This window comes from Mustela putorius, unplaced genomic scaffold, assembly GCF_011764305.1.
Source record: "Mustela putorius furo isolate JIRA1106 unplaced genomic scaffold, ASM1176430v1.1 tig00000083_pilon_pilon_pilon, whole genome shotgun sequence".
Taxonomy (NCBI): domain Eukaryota; kingdom Metazoa; phylum Chordata; class Mammalia; order Carnivora; family Mustelidae; genus Mustela; species Mustela putorius.
This window is the reverse complement of record NW_025421273.1, coordinates 39,793,900-39,811,289: the sequence shown is the minus strand read 5'-3', so window position 1 is coordinate 39,811,289 and position 17,390 is coordinate 39,793,900. Positions and strand designations below refer to the sequence as shown.

The following is a 17,390-nucleotide window of genomic DNA, read 5'->3' as shown; positions in this document are numbered from 1 at the left end:
AACAAGGAACTATACAACTGAAAAAGGTATTGCAAAGAGCATTTTGAGTTTCTTGGTATTTAGAGGCATTAAGAAATTGTTGAAATAAGATTACTAGATTGGCTGGCTACAAAGTGTTTAATGTTGTTATTTAAAATAGAGCTATTTTGGGGTGCCTGGGTGGTTCAGTGGGTTAAGCCTCTGCCTTCTGCTCAGGTCGTGATTTGAGGGTCCTGGGATCGAGTCCCGCATCAGGCCCTCTGCTTGGCAGGGAGCCTGCTTCCCCCTCTGTCTCTGCCTACCTCTCTGCCTACTTGTGATCTCTCTCTTTTATTGGCTCAACTAAGTGACCAGAGGGACATAAAGTACATTACTGGGAACCTTTGTCTGGAGCTCTCTAAAACCAAGATTTATCATCACAATCTCGAAAATTCCATCCAAAGATGTACATCTTTGTGTAATAAAAAGGACTTCAGGGAGTGTAAGTCTTCATAGCTCTTGGACCTCCTCCCAAAGGTTGCTAAACTTACTTTTTTTTGCTATCTTATGTTTCCTTTTATTACAAGCCTTAACTATATTCTCTCTTTTTTAAAGATTCTATTTATTTATTGGGCAGACAGAGATCATAAGTAGGCAGAGAGGCAGGCAGAGAGAGAGGGGGATGCAGGCTCCCTGCTGAGCAGAGAGCCCAATGCAGGGCTTGATCCCAAGACTCTGGGATCTAGACCTGAGCCTAAGGCAGAGGTTTTAACCCATTGAGCCACCCAGGCACCGCAAACCTTGACTATATTTTATAGAGTCCCAAGATCCCTTGCAAATATTCAAACCTCTGTGATATTTACAATTATACAGAGAAGTTAAAAATTAAAAAATAAAATAAAAAAGAACCCAAAAGACAGCAGAACAACACCAAAAAATATGTATCCTTTGATGTTATCTTTTCTATGGGAAAGAAATTCCTGGAAACCTACTAAATAACAACGTAACATGGAAACTTTATAGTTATCTTGGCTCTAATTAGATAGTAAATAGCAAATCAAAATACATATATATATTGTTGTACAGAATGAAATAATTCTTCAGAGTGCTTGTTAAACAATTCCCTAGAATGGGATGGAATGCACATACTGTATTTTAAATGACTTTCTTAATAATGACCAAAGTAAAATTTATATGACCTAGTAGTTACTGTATTTGTTCATTTTAAGATACTATAGTGATAATGCTTTCTTATTAATTTTTTTGATAGTGACACTTATTTTCCTTTATACTTTTAGCTACTATATAACTAGAAATAAAATATTTATTTATTTATTTGAGAGAGAGAGAGCATGAGGAGGGGAGAAAGGCAAAGAGGGAGAAGCAGGCTCCCTGCTGAGCATAGTCCTCCAAGGCAGGGTCTTGGATCAAGACCTGAGCCAAAGGCAGATACTAAATCAACGGACTCACCCAGGCACACTTTGGAGAGTGTTAGTTAAATGACACAGGTAATAATATCTAGGGCAATTTACCTGATCTGCTATAATTAAAGATATCTCAACTAGGAACTGAGATCCTATAAAGAAATTACACATTACGCTTATGCTTATCTAGATACATTTTAGCACAAGTGTATTTATCAAGGTTGAACAGTTCAGATGGCTTACCTAGTGCTGAATGAAAAAGCTCTGAGTGTCCTGATTTTTTTTTTTCAGTATTGAAAATAATACAGTGAGCAACCTGGGCATTCTGCTAGTCTACTATATTGCTAGAGATAAAAGGGGAAAAAGATTAATATGGAAGCTTAATGTGGAGTTAAGGAAAGGGAATTTTCTTTCAGAGTTTCCATACTCTATATACTTATATATATAGACATAGGCATATACATTATACATATATGAATCTACATGGAGGGTCTGCATTTGTTTGTCATTTAATAAATACAAAATTTAAGATATAAGTTACATCTAATATATGTCCACACAGCTTCCAACAGTGAAAGTTGGACACTCAACACAAGGTAGCAGTATAAATTTAAAAAGTAAGAAAAATCTTAGATCATAAAGAAAATGACATTGCTAAAGTGAGATGTCTTTTCAAAATGCACTATTTTTAAGGAAGATTCAAATTTGATTTATACATAGTATTGATGGAAAGCAATCTCCAACAATTCAGTTAGTTCCTAGAGTGATTTGTGATCTAATCACATAAAAATCTTATATACAAGTATATACATATTATAAAATATTTTACTATAATTGATTTTCACGGAATTATTTTTTATATAATTTTAATATAGACTGCCATTTTTTAAATAAAAATGCAAAATATGAACTTTGATATAAGAGATTTTAAAGGTCATAGTTTATTTCACAAGATATATTTTGAATATAATTTCAAGCTTTTCTTTTATAAAATTATGCTGATAGAAAGTATTTATCTCAAAGTACACTGTATTATAAAAGGAATATATTATTATTTAGTTTGCTGCTCTTTTTCTTATGTTTTTAGCTTTCATAATTATGACTAGTTATTTCAGAAGTTGCCAGAATTTAACTACCCGTTTTGTTGCTAATGGCATAGAGATCTAACAGTCCATAGTTAACTTTGTTCTATCTAGAATATTTTTAAAGGATTTGCATAAAAGCCTAGTCAGACATTTCTTGCAGAATCAAAGATTGATTTTTAAACTTTAATTTAAAGAGAAATAGCTTAGTTAGAAAATGTATCCTGTTTAAACTCTCTGGAGATTTTATTACAATAATTATAGACTCTTTTTTTTTGTATATTCATCTCTAAAATTAAATTCTTTGTAATTAAGTGAAAGTGTTGTGCTATGGTGTTTTCTAACTGTAAAAACAATCAGGTTTCAAAGAATGAAGTACCTCATTAGAGCTAAAATTTAATGATCACCTGAGTATTTTTCCAACAAACTAATTTTGCTTTACAGTTATAACTTACCACATTTATTGTGATATCTTTATCACATAACGAAAAGCAAGTATTTATATGCTTATTGCTGACAAGTTGGAAAATGATCACGAGCTCTTAGTCCTACTGTGGAGATGTTCTAGAGGTCAGAGGAAAATGTACAGACTATGAAGAATTACAGTAAAACCAGTGAGAAATATCTGAGAAAAGAGAAGGCACTTTTAAACAATATTTTATTTATTTTTTTGTCAGAGAGAGAGAGAACAAGTAGGCAGAGTGTCCGGCAGAGACAGAGAGAAAAAAAAAGGCTCCCTGCTGAGCAAGGAGCCTGATGCAGGACTCGATCACAGGCCCTGCTATCATGGCCTGAGCTGAAGGCAGCCTCTTAAGGGACTGAGCCACCCAGGCGTCCCAAGAGAAGGCAATTTGACACAATGAAGAAAGGAACTGGCAGGGGCGCCTGGGTGGCTCAGTGGGTTAAAGCCTCTGCCTTCAGCTCAGGTCATGATCCCAGGGTCCTGGGATCAAGCCCAGCATTGGGCTCTCTGCTCTGCCTGCTTCTCTCTCTGCCTGCCTCTCTGCCTACTTGTGATCTCTGTCTGTCAAATAAAAAAAAAAGAAAGAAAAAACAAAAAAAAAGGAACTGGCAGAGCTGAAAAGAGCCAGTCTCCAGAGTTGAGGGACAGATGAGGCAATGATCAGAAATTTGATTTTTTTTTCCTCAGATGCAGACACATTCTCCTGTACAAATTATTGTGTAGTCACCACTGCAGAACAGAAAATTATTATTACCAGAGCCATATTGTAGGTTACATCTGGGTGAGTCAAAATCCTAGTTACTCTGGATATGGAGTCAATGACTACAGGTAAAGGTAAGTCTGAGAGTATCCTTTTCATTCACTTTTCAACATTCTTCAGCTGAGTGACAACATAGGAGGAAAGCTTTCAGAAAGATGAAGAGAATAACCAGAAGGCAGAAAGAGATGTCTTAAAGGTCAAGTTTCTGATGTTCTCTAGGTACTTATTATTAACAAAAACAAAACAAAAGTAAACAAAATAACCTGATACCTTAATGAAAAATAAATTCATAGGCAAGAAACAAATTTTTTTCTTGTTCTAGTATGGTAATGTAAACTCAAAGAACACATTTTCCCAATTAATTAAAACTTAAAACTTCGGACAAAATAAAAGAAATGAGACTTAAATGTCAATCAAAGCTGGCAGACTTTGGAAGGTTGTTAACTTAGAGAAGTAATTCTCAGTGGGAAGTTTTCTTTGTTTTTTTTTTTTTTTTTTTTTTTAATAATGTGTCGTGGGCTCCACTCTAATGGTTCTTCTTTTAAAAAGAGATTTATTGAGGTATGATTGATATACAAAGAAATGCACGTACTTAGTGAGTATAATTTGATGAGTCGGAAATATGTAAATAACCATAATACTATCACCACAATCAAGATACTAAACATACCCAAAACTTCCCATAGTTTCCTATTTATTTTGTTTTTTTTGTTTATTTGTTTTTAGGTAAGAATACTTGAGATGTATACTCAGATTTTGAAGTGTGCAATCCCATATTGCTAACTATAGGCACAATGTTGTTCAACAGACCCTCTTACATAGCTAAAGCTTTATACCATTTGAGTAATAGCTCCTTGTTCCCCCTACCCCCAGCATACGGAAACCAGAATTATACCCCTCCTTCCAAAAGTTTAATTTCTTTAGATATCTCAAATAAGAATCTGTCTTTCGTGTCAGTTTATTTCACTTAAACTAATGTCCTCCAGATTCATTCATGTTGTTGAAAATGGCAGGATTTCCTTCTTTTCTTAAGGCCGAATCATACTGCGTTGTATGTATGTATATACCAAATTATCTTTATCCATTTGTCTGTCAATAGATATAAGTTATTTCTATATCTTGGCTATTGTGAATATTGCTGCAGCGAACATAGGGATGCAGATATTTTTTGAGATTCTAGTTTCCAATTTTTTGAATATATACTCAGGAGTGAGATTGTTGTTAGTTCTATTTTTAATTTTTAAGAAATATCTATATTTGTTTTCTATAACTGCTGCACCATTTTACATTCTCATCAACAGTATACAAGACTACCAAGTTCTCCACAATCTTTTGAATATTTCTTGTCTTTTGTTCTTTTAATAATACCTGTCTAAACAGATGTGAAATATGATATCATTGTTTTCATTTGCATTTTTCTGATAATTAATGATGCTGGATGTCTTGTAATACTCCTATTTGTCATTTGTATGGTTTTTTGGGAATACACTGTACACTGAAAACTACAATGTACACTGAAAACTACAAGACATTGGCGAAAGGAATTAAGGAAACACAAGTAAATGTATATATAGCCCATGTTCACAGGTTGAAAGGGTTACTATTGTTAAAATTAATATAGCCCATACTGCCCACTGTGATCTACAGATTTAATCCTATTCCTCTATTCCTATCAAAGCCCTAATGGTGTTTTTTGTTAAAAACAAAACAAAACAAAACAAAAACAAAAAAAAAACCTTCTGTTTCTTTGTTTATTAGAACAGAAAATAATAATACTTAAATTCATACAGAAACATGAAAATCCCAGAATAGTGAAAGTGATCTGGAGTAAGAAGAAAAAAGCTGGAGACCTCATACTTTCTGCTTTCAAAATATATAGATACAGTTACAGAAATTAAAACAGTATAAGGCTGGCATAAAGATAGCACATAAACCAATACAACTGAATTGAAAACCCAGACATAAACCCATACATATAAAATCAAATGATCTTTGGCAATGGTATCAAGAATACACAACAGGGTAAGAAAACTCTCTTCAACAAGTCATGCTGGGAAAACTGAATATATACATGCAAAATAAGAATAGTAATGAAAAATTGGATCCATACCTTATACCATGCATAAAAACCAACTCAAAATAGATTGAAGACTTAATTGTAAGACCTGAAACTCAAACTTCTAGAAGAAAACACAGTGAAAAATCCTCTTGTCCTTAATTTGCAATGATTTCTTGGATATAACATACAAGCATCAAAAAGTAAAAATAAACAAGTAGGATTACATTGACCCAAAACCCAACTATATATCAAAAGAAATAATCAACAGAATGCAAAAGCAACCTATAGAATGGGAGAAAATATTGCCAAACTATATATTTGATAAGGAGTCAGTTACCAAAATGTATCAAAGTTTCTTAATGCAAACAAAACAAAAACAGAAAATTAACAAATAGGCAAAGGATTTGAAGAATAATTTCCATTTTATTTTAGACTTCTTGTTTTTCTGATAGGATAGGTATCAATTTCAGTAGCATGGGGGAGTTGGCAGACTAGATACAGAAACTAAAATATAAACCTGTCATTCTGAATAAGGATCAGAAAGCATATTGGGCTGAAAAGTATTGGAAGAATTTTGGAAGAATCCTTGGGGAAAATGTTCTCCAATTTTGTGTATGGACACACACAAATCTTATCTTCACCCCTGAGACACCTGAGGCACAGAATAGACCCCAAGGCAATATGGCAAAGGCTTTAAGAACTGAAATGATATTTGAATCACCTGCATGTAAGTCATGCATAGAATAGAGCCAAACCAGTATAGCAAAGGCTTGCCTGACTGAACTGAGATTATAACCATGGCCAACAGAAAGGCAAAGCTTATGGTCAGAAGTTCACTATGTATATAGACTGCTAAAATCAAAGCAACATAATTTTCCGACATATTTTGATAATACCTAGGATGTACACAACATAATGAAAGTATCCTGGATATTATACAGAATTACACGATGATGGACTAGGAAAGTGTAACCAGTTATCAAGGAAACAAAGAAACAGTCAACAAGACTCAAATCATGATGACCCAAATGCTGTAATTATCAGCAAAGAATTTAAATCAGTTGCTATAACTATTTTTTTTAAAGATTTTTATTTATTTATTTGGCAGGCAGAGATCACAAGTAGGCAGAGAGGCAGACAGAGGGAGAGGGGGAAGCAGGCTCCCCGCTGAGCAGAGAGCCCAGTGTGGGGCTCTATCCCAGGATTCTGAGATCATGACCTGAGCCAAAGGCAGAGGCTTAACCTGCTGAGCCACCCAGGTGCTATATTTATTTTCTATAACTATTTTCAAAGAAGTAATGAAAACACCTTGAAATGAATGAAAAAAAAAACTGAAACTATTTTTTAAATTGAAATGGAAATTTAAAAACTGAAAAATGCAAAATCTGAAGAAAATTAAAAAAAAAAAAAAAAGACTCTCTTGATGGGCCAAATAACTGAATGGAGATAACAGATAAAGAAGTCAGTGAAGTTGAGGATGAAAAGTGATTAAGGAAAAATTAGCAAAGTCCAAGGGGTTATTGACAACAACAAAACATCTAACATCTATAAAATTAGAGTTTTATAGCATTTTTTTAGACATTGCACTCAGACTGCTACAACACCAACATAAATAGAACAATCTTGGAAGTATCTAGGAGAAAAATAAATGCAACACACAGTTGAATAACAAGTTGAAGGACTTTAGATTTCTCATAGAATCCATAGAAACCAGAAAAACCATTAAAAATGCTTTTAGGATATGGAAAGAAATACAAACAACAGCCATAAATCCAGAGTTCCATTTTCAGTAAAAATATTTTTCAAGAATGAGGGCGATGTACATAAGCTTAAAGAGAACTCAGAGAAGAGAAATTGTTATCAGCACATGTAAAGGTAAAAGGATATTTTGAAATTTAAAGGAAATCATTAAAAAAAGGAGGATATGGATCTCAGAATTGAAAAAAGAGCAAATGAATTGGTAAATAAGTGAATGAATCCTAAAAGCTATTTTTTCTCTTAAGTACTTTAAAGTGTATATGATTATTAATTAAAAATATAACATCATCTGAGGGGTTATCAATATATTTAAATATTACATATTTGGAAACTATTACAGTTTTAGTGAAGGTAGTGGGAAGGGGTGATTTGATTGTGTTTCTATACTTTACATGAAGTAGTAAAATATGTATCCTAAGTAGACTGTGAAAAGTTTGAAAAGTTAGATATGTATGTTGTAGTACTTAAAGCAATTATTAAAAAAATACAAAGAAATGACAACAAAAATCAATAGATAAAATAAAGTACTAAAAATACTAACATACTTAGAGAAACAGAATATGAGAAACAAATGATCAAAACAGAGAGAAATAAATAGTAATAAAAATGGTAAACCCAAATATAATCATACTGATAACTATATTGAATATTAGTTATTAAAAACTTTAATTTTTGTAGAGCAGTTTTAGTTTCCTAACAAAGTTGAGAAGGTGTAGAGATTTCAAATATACCCCGTCTCCACACCATGCATAGCCTTTTCTATTATGAACATAGCGCATCAACAATGTAGTAAAACTGTTACAATTGATTAATCTACATTTACACATAATAATCACCCAAAGTATATAATTTATATAGGGTTAACTCTTGGTGTTGTTTATTTTATGGGTTTAGACATCTGTACAATAGTGTGTGCCCATCATTACAGTATAATACAGAGTTTCACTGAGCTAAAAATCCTGTGTTCTGCTTACTCATCCTCCCTCCCCCACAACCTCTGGCAACCATTGATCTGTTTATTGTCTCTATAGGTTTGTCTTTTCCAGAATGTGATATAGTTGGAATCAAAGAGTATGCGGCCTTTTCAGGTTGGCTCCCATCACTTAGTAATATACATGTAAGGTTCTTTCATATGTTTTTGTTGTTTGATAGCTCATTTTTTTAATGCTGAGTAATATTTCATCTGGATATGCCACAATTTATCCATTCACCTTCTGAAGAATATCTTGATAGCTTCAAAGTTTGGATTATAAATAAAGCTGCTCTAAACCTCTGGACACAGCTTTTGATGTTATCCGTGTTCAGAATTTTGGACTTTGTAATAAATATTTAGCAAAATGTTAACTTTATAGATTTTTTAAAATTTTAGATTTTTTTAGATTTGAAATAAAAACAGATTGACTAAATGAATAAAAAGCATGACTTAATTATAATTTATTTAATTAATGTGGAGAAATTGGAACTCTTGTCTTTTCTGGTGGGAATGTAAAATGGAGACTAGTTTGGCATATTCTCAAGATAACAGCAAAGTGCTACAGTGTTTCTCAGCAGCTGTTCTAGGAAAATCTAAGGGAAATGCAAATATATCCACACAAAAACAGTAATGTTCATACCATCATTATTCATAACAGCCAAAATGGAAACAATCAAAACTTCCTTCAGCTGATAAATAGGTAAATACAATTGACATTTTAATACAGCACATGCAGCATTAAGGATGAACTCTAGAAGCTTTATTCTAAATGAAAAAAATCCACTCATAAAATATCACATCTCTACAATCCCACTTTTCTGAAATACCCCATATAAGTAAGTCTATAGAGACAGAAAGCATATTAATGGGTGCCTGGGGCTTACACAGAGGGGAGGTTGCAGAATTGGTGGAGTGACTGATATTGGGCACAGAGTTTTTGACATGATAAAATGTTCTGAAATTGTAGTGATAGGACACAACTCTGTGAATGCACTAAAAGCCATTGCATGTACAGTCTAAATTGATGAATTGCATGGTGTATGAATTATATGTTAATATCTGTTTAAAAAATAAACGAACTGAAAGCAAACAATAAAAACTTGAAGTGCAGAGGGCGCTTGGCTGGCTCATCAGAAGAACATGGGATTCTTGCTCTCAGGATCATGAGTTTGAGCCCCACATTGGGTGTAGAGATTACTTAAATATAAATAAGTAAATAAACTTAAAAAACGTTGAAGTTTCTGTGACATAAATTATTTGGTCTACTTAATGACAATCTGATATGACTATTGGCAAACTAGACTCCATGCAATAACTTAGGAGATCTGCAAAATAATAGTAGTTCATGCTTGGTATGAGGGACTTTGCATTTATACTTCAATGGAAACTCACAGTTCCAAACATCAATATTCCTTATTAACTTTTGGAAGACGATTGAGTTTTAGATGTGCTATCATTCATATTATGACTTTTTTGTCACTGATTTCCCAGGGCTATCTATATAATAAGTGGTACTCAAATCCTAGTTTTATCAATATTAAGGCATTTCCTGAATGAGTAAATATATATTTACACTTCATAATTTCCTTTGTTGTAATTTAAAATACAGGAACATTGAGTTGAACTGAAACTAGATCCTCTTTATCAGGCTTCACAGGGGAGGTATATAAATTATGTGTATAGCACCTTTGACAGCAGTAATTTTTTTCAATAATTTAGTGTAGCATACTAGTTTAAGAAGCAGCATATTTATTGCTAGACATCTCCAAATATTTAATTTCTCCTTATGTTGAAGCAACTACGGTCCTATAAATCTCATACAAGCAGCTCCCTTCTGCTATCTAAAGCAAAAATTACATGTATACTCTCAGTTCTACAGTAGAAAGCCTCCAACATTTGTAGGTAAATAAAATGTCTGTCCTTATTTTTTCTATTTTCTAGAGTAAATGCATCACTCAAAAATATTACTCATATAAAGTGTTTTTATACACCTAAATATCAATTTAAAATCCCCATGGACTACAGTCATTTATTTATTCATTCTTGCACTTACTAAGTAATCTATCTATCTCTCCAACTATGATTTCCTCCTAATAGCCAGCCATCATACATGCATTGACAGAGCTTCAACAAAAATCCAGGTTAACTGAGTAACTACACTAATTAAAGGGAGTTCAAGATATGTGATCCACAGTAATTTTTCCTTTAAGAAAAGAGGCTGCTTTATAAGTGATTTCTGGTCTTATTGCTTTCCTTGGAATATTTTGACATTGACATTCAAATGTTTATCAACTTCTAATTGTGAGTAATTATATGATTAAGAGTTAACATGCATTTATAAATGAGACATCTAGAAAGTTTGGGCCAAATATAAAAATAGAGACAAAGATGATACATTTATAACAGATTTAATGATTATTTATAATAAATTAATAAAGTCATATAATTGGCATAAAGAAAAAACATAAATACCTATGAATTTATCTTGAAAAATATCCCTCTCTTGATATCTGTGTAGTCTATGCTTCTGTTGTTTACATATTTGTTAAGACTTAGTTTTATTTTTCTTCACTTTAAGGTTGGAAGATTTCAACAACTATAACACATAGAAGATATAAGAATAAAAGATTTAGATAGAACAAATATAAAAAATAGGAAAATAAGTCTCATAAATTTCTATGTTTCTATTACTAAGCTTTAATAATAATCAATTCATGGTTAATAAATATAGTTTTATACATACCTAGCCCACTAAACCTCCAATATCATATTGTTTCACCTATAAGGATTTTAGTGTGTGTTTCTAAAAGCTAAGAACCTTAAAAATGTAACCACAGTAACACTGTCATAATTAAAAATAATAATACCTTTTATATCATAAAATATTTTATACTCAAATACACATGCAAATGTGCTTGTAAAATATTTTCCTGTTTTTGAATTTATGATTTTTTAAAATTTGAATCAGGTTCAAAATTAAATCTGAAATTGCTCTTGGATAATAAGTCTCTTTAGGCTCTTGTAATACACAGCTTCCTCCTCTCTCATTTTTCTTTTACTTGTAATTTATTTGATGAAGAAGCTAGGCTGTTTCTCATATAGTGTTACCATGACCACAACCTCTTGTTTCTCTAAGTTTACATGAATTGCAACTGATCAATATTTGATTTTGATATAGGAAGGCATATAGTTATTGTGATTTATATAATTAAACTGTATTTAATGTGCACATGTGATTATAAGTATTTTATTTAAGACACATTTGAATTGTGATTCAGTGTCCAAAATTGATTCTTCAACTGAAATAATTATACTTTGTCCTTGAATATTTTTCTGTAGATCTGTGGCTTCTAGTTATTTAGAAAGAAAGAAAAGAAAGAGAAAAAAAAAAAAAAAGAACACATACTTTGGGGGGAAAAAGGATTCCTGAAGACATAGCAGCTGGATTTAAATTCCCTTTTGAGGGCGCCTGGGTGGCTCAGTGGGTTAAGCTGCTGCCTTCGGCTCAGGTCATGATCTCAGGGTCCTGGGATCAAGGCCCGCATCGGGCTCTCTGCTCAGCAGGGAGCCTGCTTCCCTCTCTCTCTCTCTACCTGCCTCTCCATCTACTTGTGATTTCTCTCTGTCAAATAAATAAATAAAATCTTTAAAAATAAATAAATAAATAAATTCCCTTTTGAGTAATATATTATAATAATTTAAGTATATGTACATTTACTCATTTTTTAATTAAGCATCACTCAAGCAAATAGATACATTATACTCTCTACTGTCTAATTATCAATAGTTAGACACTTAAATAAATTGTTTATAAAATAATCTCCCTGATTTAACCTGAAATGATTCACAGTAGCCAATAAAATTTGGAGAAATTCTTTTTTTTTAATCTTTTTTTTAATTAAATTTATTTATTTTCAGCATAACAGTATTCATTATTTTTTCACCCCACCCAGTGCTCCATGCAATCCGTGCCCTCAATAATACCCACCACCTGGTACCCCAACCTTCCACCTCCACCGCCACTTCAAACCCTTCAGATTGCTTTTCAGAGTCCATAGTCTCTCATGATTCACCTCCCCTTCCAATTTCCCCCAAATCCCTTCTCCTCTGTAACTCCCCATGTCCTCCAGGCTATTTGTTATGCTCCACAAATAAGTGAAACCATATGATAATTGACTTTCTCTGCTTGACTTATTTCACTCAGCATAATCTCTTTGTAATTCTATTCATAGTATGAAAATACAATCAGTTCAAGGGAAAATTAAGAAATTCAGTTGAGGGGCGCCTGGGTGGCTCAGTGGGTTAAAGCCTCTGCCTTCCGTTCGGGTCATGATCCCAGGGTCCTGGGATCGAGCCCCACATTGGGCTCTCTGCTAAGCAGGGAACCTGCTTCCTCCTCTCTCTCTGCCTTGTGATCTGTCAAATAAATTTAAAAAAATTAAAAAAAAAAAAAAAGAAATTCAGTTGAAATGGTTCCTGGGTAACTAAGTTGGTTAAGTATCTGACTCTTGATTTTAGTTCTGGTCCTGATCTCAGAGTCATGATCTCAGTGTTGTGAGATCAAACCCCATCAGGGTCTCCACTGGTTGAGGAGCCTGCTAAAGATTCTCTCTCTCTCTCCCTCTGCCTCTCCCCCCAAACCCTCTCTCCCTCTTAAAAAAAAAAAAAAAAAAAAAGTTACATTGAAGATCCTTCTTTATACTGATCTTCATTCTGTCAAATGATAGGTAAACATACTATCATTATTATTAATTACATGAAATACATTATAGCAACATTAGAAAGAAAATAAAAATAAATATCCTTTGGTTCCACTCCATGGTCAATCAAAGCTTTCTTCCAAATTTTCTTTTAGTTTTTTTATACATGTAAAATACTAATTATGTATTACCTCAAACTTGGCAAATCTGGATTTCTGTAGTCTGCATTTTTAAATTAATATTATATCATTAGTAGGGTTGACAGTATAGCTGTAACTAAGAGCTTTGAATTCAGGATTAAAAATATGATCTTGTGGCTTAAAACTTCTGGATGTGGAGTTTCTCATTGAAAAATAAAAATATTATCTTATAGTAAACTACTAAACTATACATAATGGATGAGGTAAATATTGGATGAAAATAAGCACTAAGTAAATTATAGCTTCTAAAATACTATTATGTTTATTTTATTATTATGTTTATTGTTATCAAAATCAAAAGTTGTGAAAAAATTATTTTGAATGAGTTAATATACTACACTATGCTTAATCATGCCCCTTAATCAACCCTGTTTGTTTTTTTGTTTTGTTTTGTTTTGTTTTTTAAGATTGGATCTCTAAGTAATCTCTTTACCCAACACAGGGCTTGAACCTACAGCCCCAGGATCAAATTCTGTAATAAATCCTTTTTAACCTTCTCTCACTGAAACACCCAATGTAGCATCTTAGTCAACAAGTTTTGACAAATTAACAAACCCACCTTTGTTGAACTACCTGTGTCCTTGTGGGTTTTGGCCAAAATGTATTGACAGAGTCCTCTGAACTGCATTGTCCATCGGGGCAGCGCTTGCTATATCCTTGGTATCTTCTCTGAACCATTCTTTTGTGTGTAGCCAAATTGAAAAATCATAAAGTCATAATCTCCCTTGAGTGCACCACTTCCTCTGCAGCTCCTTCAAATGTTGACAGGATTTTCTTCCTCCGTATTCATGTCAGTGAGTTTTGAGTTGAAAAGTTATCTCATTGCTCCATATTGTTACTTGCAGACAATTCTTCCCGCCTCCATTATTCTCCTCCAGCCACGTATTTATCACATCCACTATACCTCATTGTTACCACTAACTGCTAAACCCTGAATCCTCCTATACTCCTTACAAAATTTTCATTTTCTGGGTCACTGACACTATTTGCAATATTTCTGTCTTCAGTTTTTAGCTACTTCCATACTTACATGAATGGTTTCCCTCAAAACTGCGGTCTCTCAGTCCCTCAAATGTCTCTTTTCCATGAATTTTGTTTTCTATGTATCTCAGCTTCTTGCTCCCAGGATCATGATCTAGACCTTATTATTACTATAATGTCAACTTCAGGCACTCTGCTCCCAGAACACTGTCTTTTATCTTTCTAGTCATTGTCTGTAGTACGGCACCACTCTCAAACTATACTGGACTGTGGTTGGAGAAAACAGATGACCAAACTGAATATTCTCAGATTAATGCAATGGCCAAGAACTTCAAGTGGACTCTTCATGCTGCTAGACAGTCATCATATATAGTCTTTTTTTTTTTTTTTAGGATTTTATTTATTTATTTGACAGAGATTACAAGTAGGCAGAGAGGCAGGCAGAGAGAGAGGAGGGGAAGCAGTTTCCCTGCTGAGCAGAGAGCCTGATGTGGGGCTCGATCCCAGCACCCTGGGATCATGACCTGAGCCGAAGGCAAAGGCTTTAACCCACTGAGCCACCCAGGCACCCCTATCATATATAGACTTAAACCATCCTCACTCCAACTTCCTAGATAATTATTTTGCACTTCCTTTTTTTCCTAAGACTGTAAACACCTTTCCCCCATACTCACCTCCAGCTGATGCTGTTCTTTTAGTTACTAAAACAATGGAAAGAATCAGAGGCAGTCTTCAAAGACCCTGTGTGTGTGTGTGTGTGTGTGTGTGTGTGTGTGTGTGTGTGTTTGTTTCCTTTGTAATAAATTGCCACAAACTTAGTGCCTTAAAGCAGCAAACATATTGTCTTACAGGCCCTGTGGCTCAGAAATCTGGTCATGGTTTAGCTGCATGATCTGCTTCAGGGTCTCTCACAAGGCTATGCTTGTGTCAGCCAGTGCTGAGGTATCATCTGAGGCTTTTTTGGGGAGAGATCCACCTCCAAGCTCACATGGTTGTCGACAGGGTTCAGTTTCTCAAGAATTCTCAGCTTGAGGGTCTCAGTTCCTTGCTAGCTGTCAATCTGAGGCCGCCTTCAACTTTTCACCTGGGCCTTACTATGTGATGGCTGATGTAATCAAAACCAGCAAAAGAGAGAATCAATGTTTTACCAGCAAGACAAAACTGAACAATCTTACGGAATCTTACAATCATGGAAGTGACATCCCGTTATCTTTGCTACATTTTATTGATGAAAAGTAAATCACAAGTTGTTCCTACATCTATTAAGGAACATTATATAAGGCCATAGATCTCAGACAGCAATTATATTTGTGGGCTATGACAGTTTATTTGTTACTAATCACAAACATCATTTCTACCTACCCATGAGAAGCTATACTCCTCTTCCAAAAATTTTCTTTATTTCTTTTTCCAGCTATCAAACCATTTATGTTCTCCATTTTACAATAAAACTTGAAATTTTTATCTTTACTTACTGTCTCTAATGTTTCCCTTCATTTTCTTTTAAACCCATTCTAATTACGATTACACTCAATTCTACAGTGAATTTGCCCCCCATCAAAGTCATCTATTATCCACACGCTGCTAAATTCAATGGTAAATTTTAATTCCTCATTTTATTGATTCAGCAACAGTATTTGATATGGTAGATGGTCAGCTTCCCCGAAACATTTTTAAAAACAGTCTTAAGATTTCATATACTCTTGGCTTTTCTCCTTTCTCACCAAATATTCCTTCCCAGTCTCTCCTGGTATTTTCTCTCCTCCAACCTTACATTGTTCATCTGTAGCAAAATCTTTATGCTGTTATTTACAACTCGTCCCCTCTTCTTGTCATCTGAGGTTATGATATTAATAATGCCAAGTATGCGCTTAGGTCTCCCATATAATCTTTATAGTCTAAATTACTCTTTTGAAAAGCAGACTTGGTTATTCAACAGCTTACTTAGCATCATCATTTGCATACCTAATAGAGATTTTTAAACTCTCTGTGTCTGAGACTGCAGTCTTGATCTCTTCACCCTACCTCATTCTAAAAATCAGCCAGCTCCCCCACCTGAATGGAAAGCAAATAATTTTTGCAGTCATTCTTTGAGTTCTAGATCTGTCCCATTCCTTCTTACCCTATATCCAATCATTTAGAAAATCCTAGTGGTCCTGGGTGCCAGACTGGCTCATTTGGAAGAGCTTGTGACTCTTGATCTCAGGACTGTCAGTTTGAGCCCCACACTGGGTGTAGAAATTACTAAAATAAATAAATAACTTAAAAAAAAAAGAAAATCCTATTTGCCCTACTTTCAAAATTTGGACATTTTCACCATCTCTACTGCAATCTTCCTGGCTTATGCTATTACCATCTTTGATCTAGATTAATTCACTGGCTTTATAACTGTTTCCCCTCTCATATTTACAGCCTGACATGGCCTAGAGAATGTGCCTTTAATATATAAAGCAGATCATACTGCTTTTAAAAGCAGTGCAAGTGTTGCCTGTTCCACTCAGAGTAAAAACCAATGTCTTCAGAATGCCTCGGAGATCTCACATCTTGCCTTTTGTCTCACAGGTATGATACATAATAATCTCTTCTTATTCTATAAGCTCTGGTGATACTGAACCTCCTGGTTATTCCTAGAGAAAACCTTAGTGCCTTTGCATTGACTGATGCCTCCATTTGGAATATTTCTCTCCCAATATTTACCTGGCTCACTTTCAAGACTTTCTTCAAATCTCAATTTCTCAGCAAGGCCTATCCCTGTCAGTCTGTTTAATATTGCAACCTGCTTCCAGGTCTGCTGACGTACATGAGCTGCCTTCCTCTATATTATCTTCCCCCCAGTAGAATTTACAACCTTCTAACACAGTATCTAATTTACTTATTATGTTTACTCCATGACTCCACCCAAAAGAATGTTAGCTCTAAGAGAGCAGATGGTTTTCTTTTTTGATCACTTATGTTTTGCAAGCACCTGATATGGTACTGGACACATAGTAGTCATTCAAAAATACATCCGTCCATTGAATGAACAAATAAAT

General features: G+C 33.9%; 1 protein-coding gene across 1 annotated transcript in view; it reads left to right on the top strand.

The window, feature by feature from the left end:
- Positions 1 to 17,390, top strand: part of LOC101678300 (serpin B6-like) — a 71,927-nt gene that overhangs the window by 34,459 nt on the left and 20,078 nt on the right.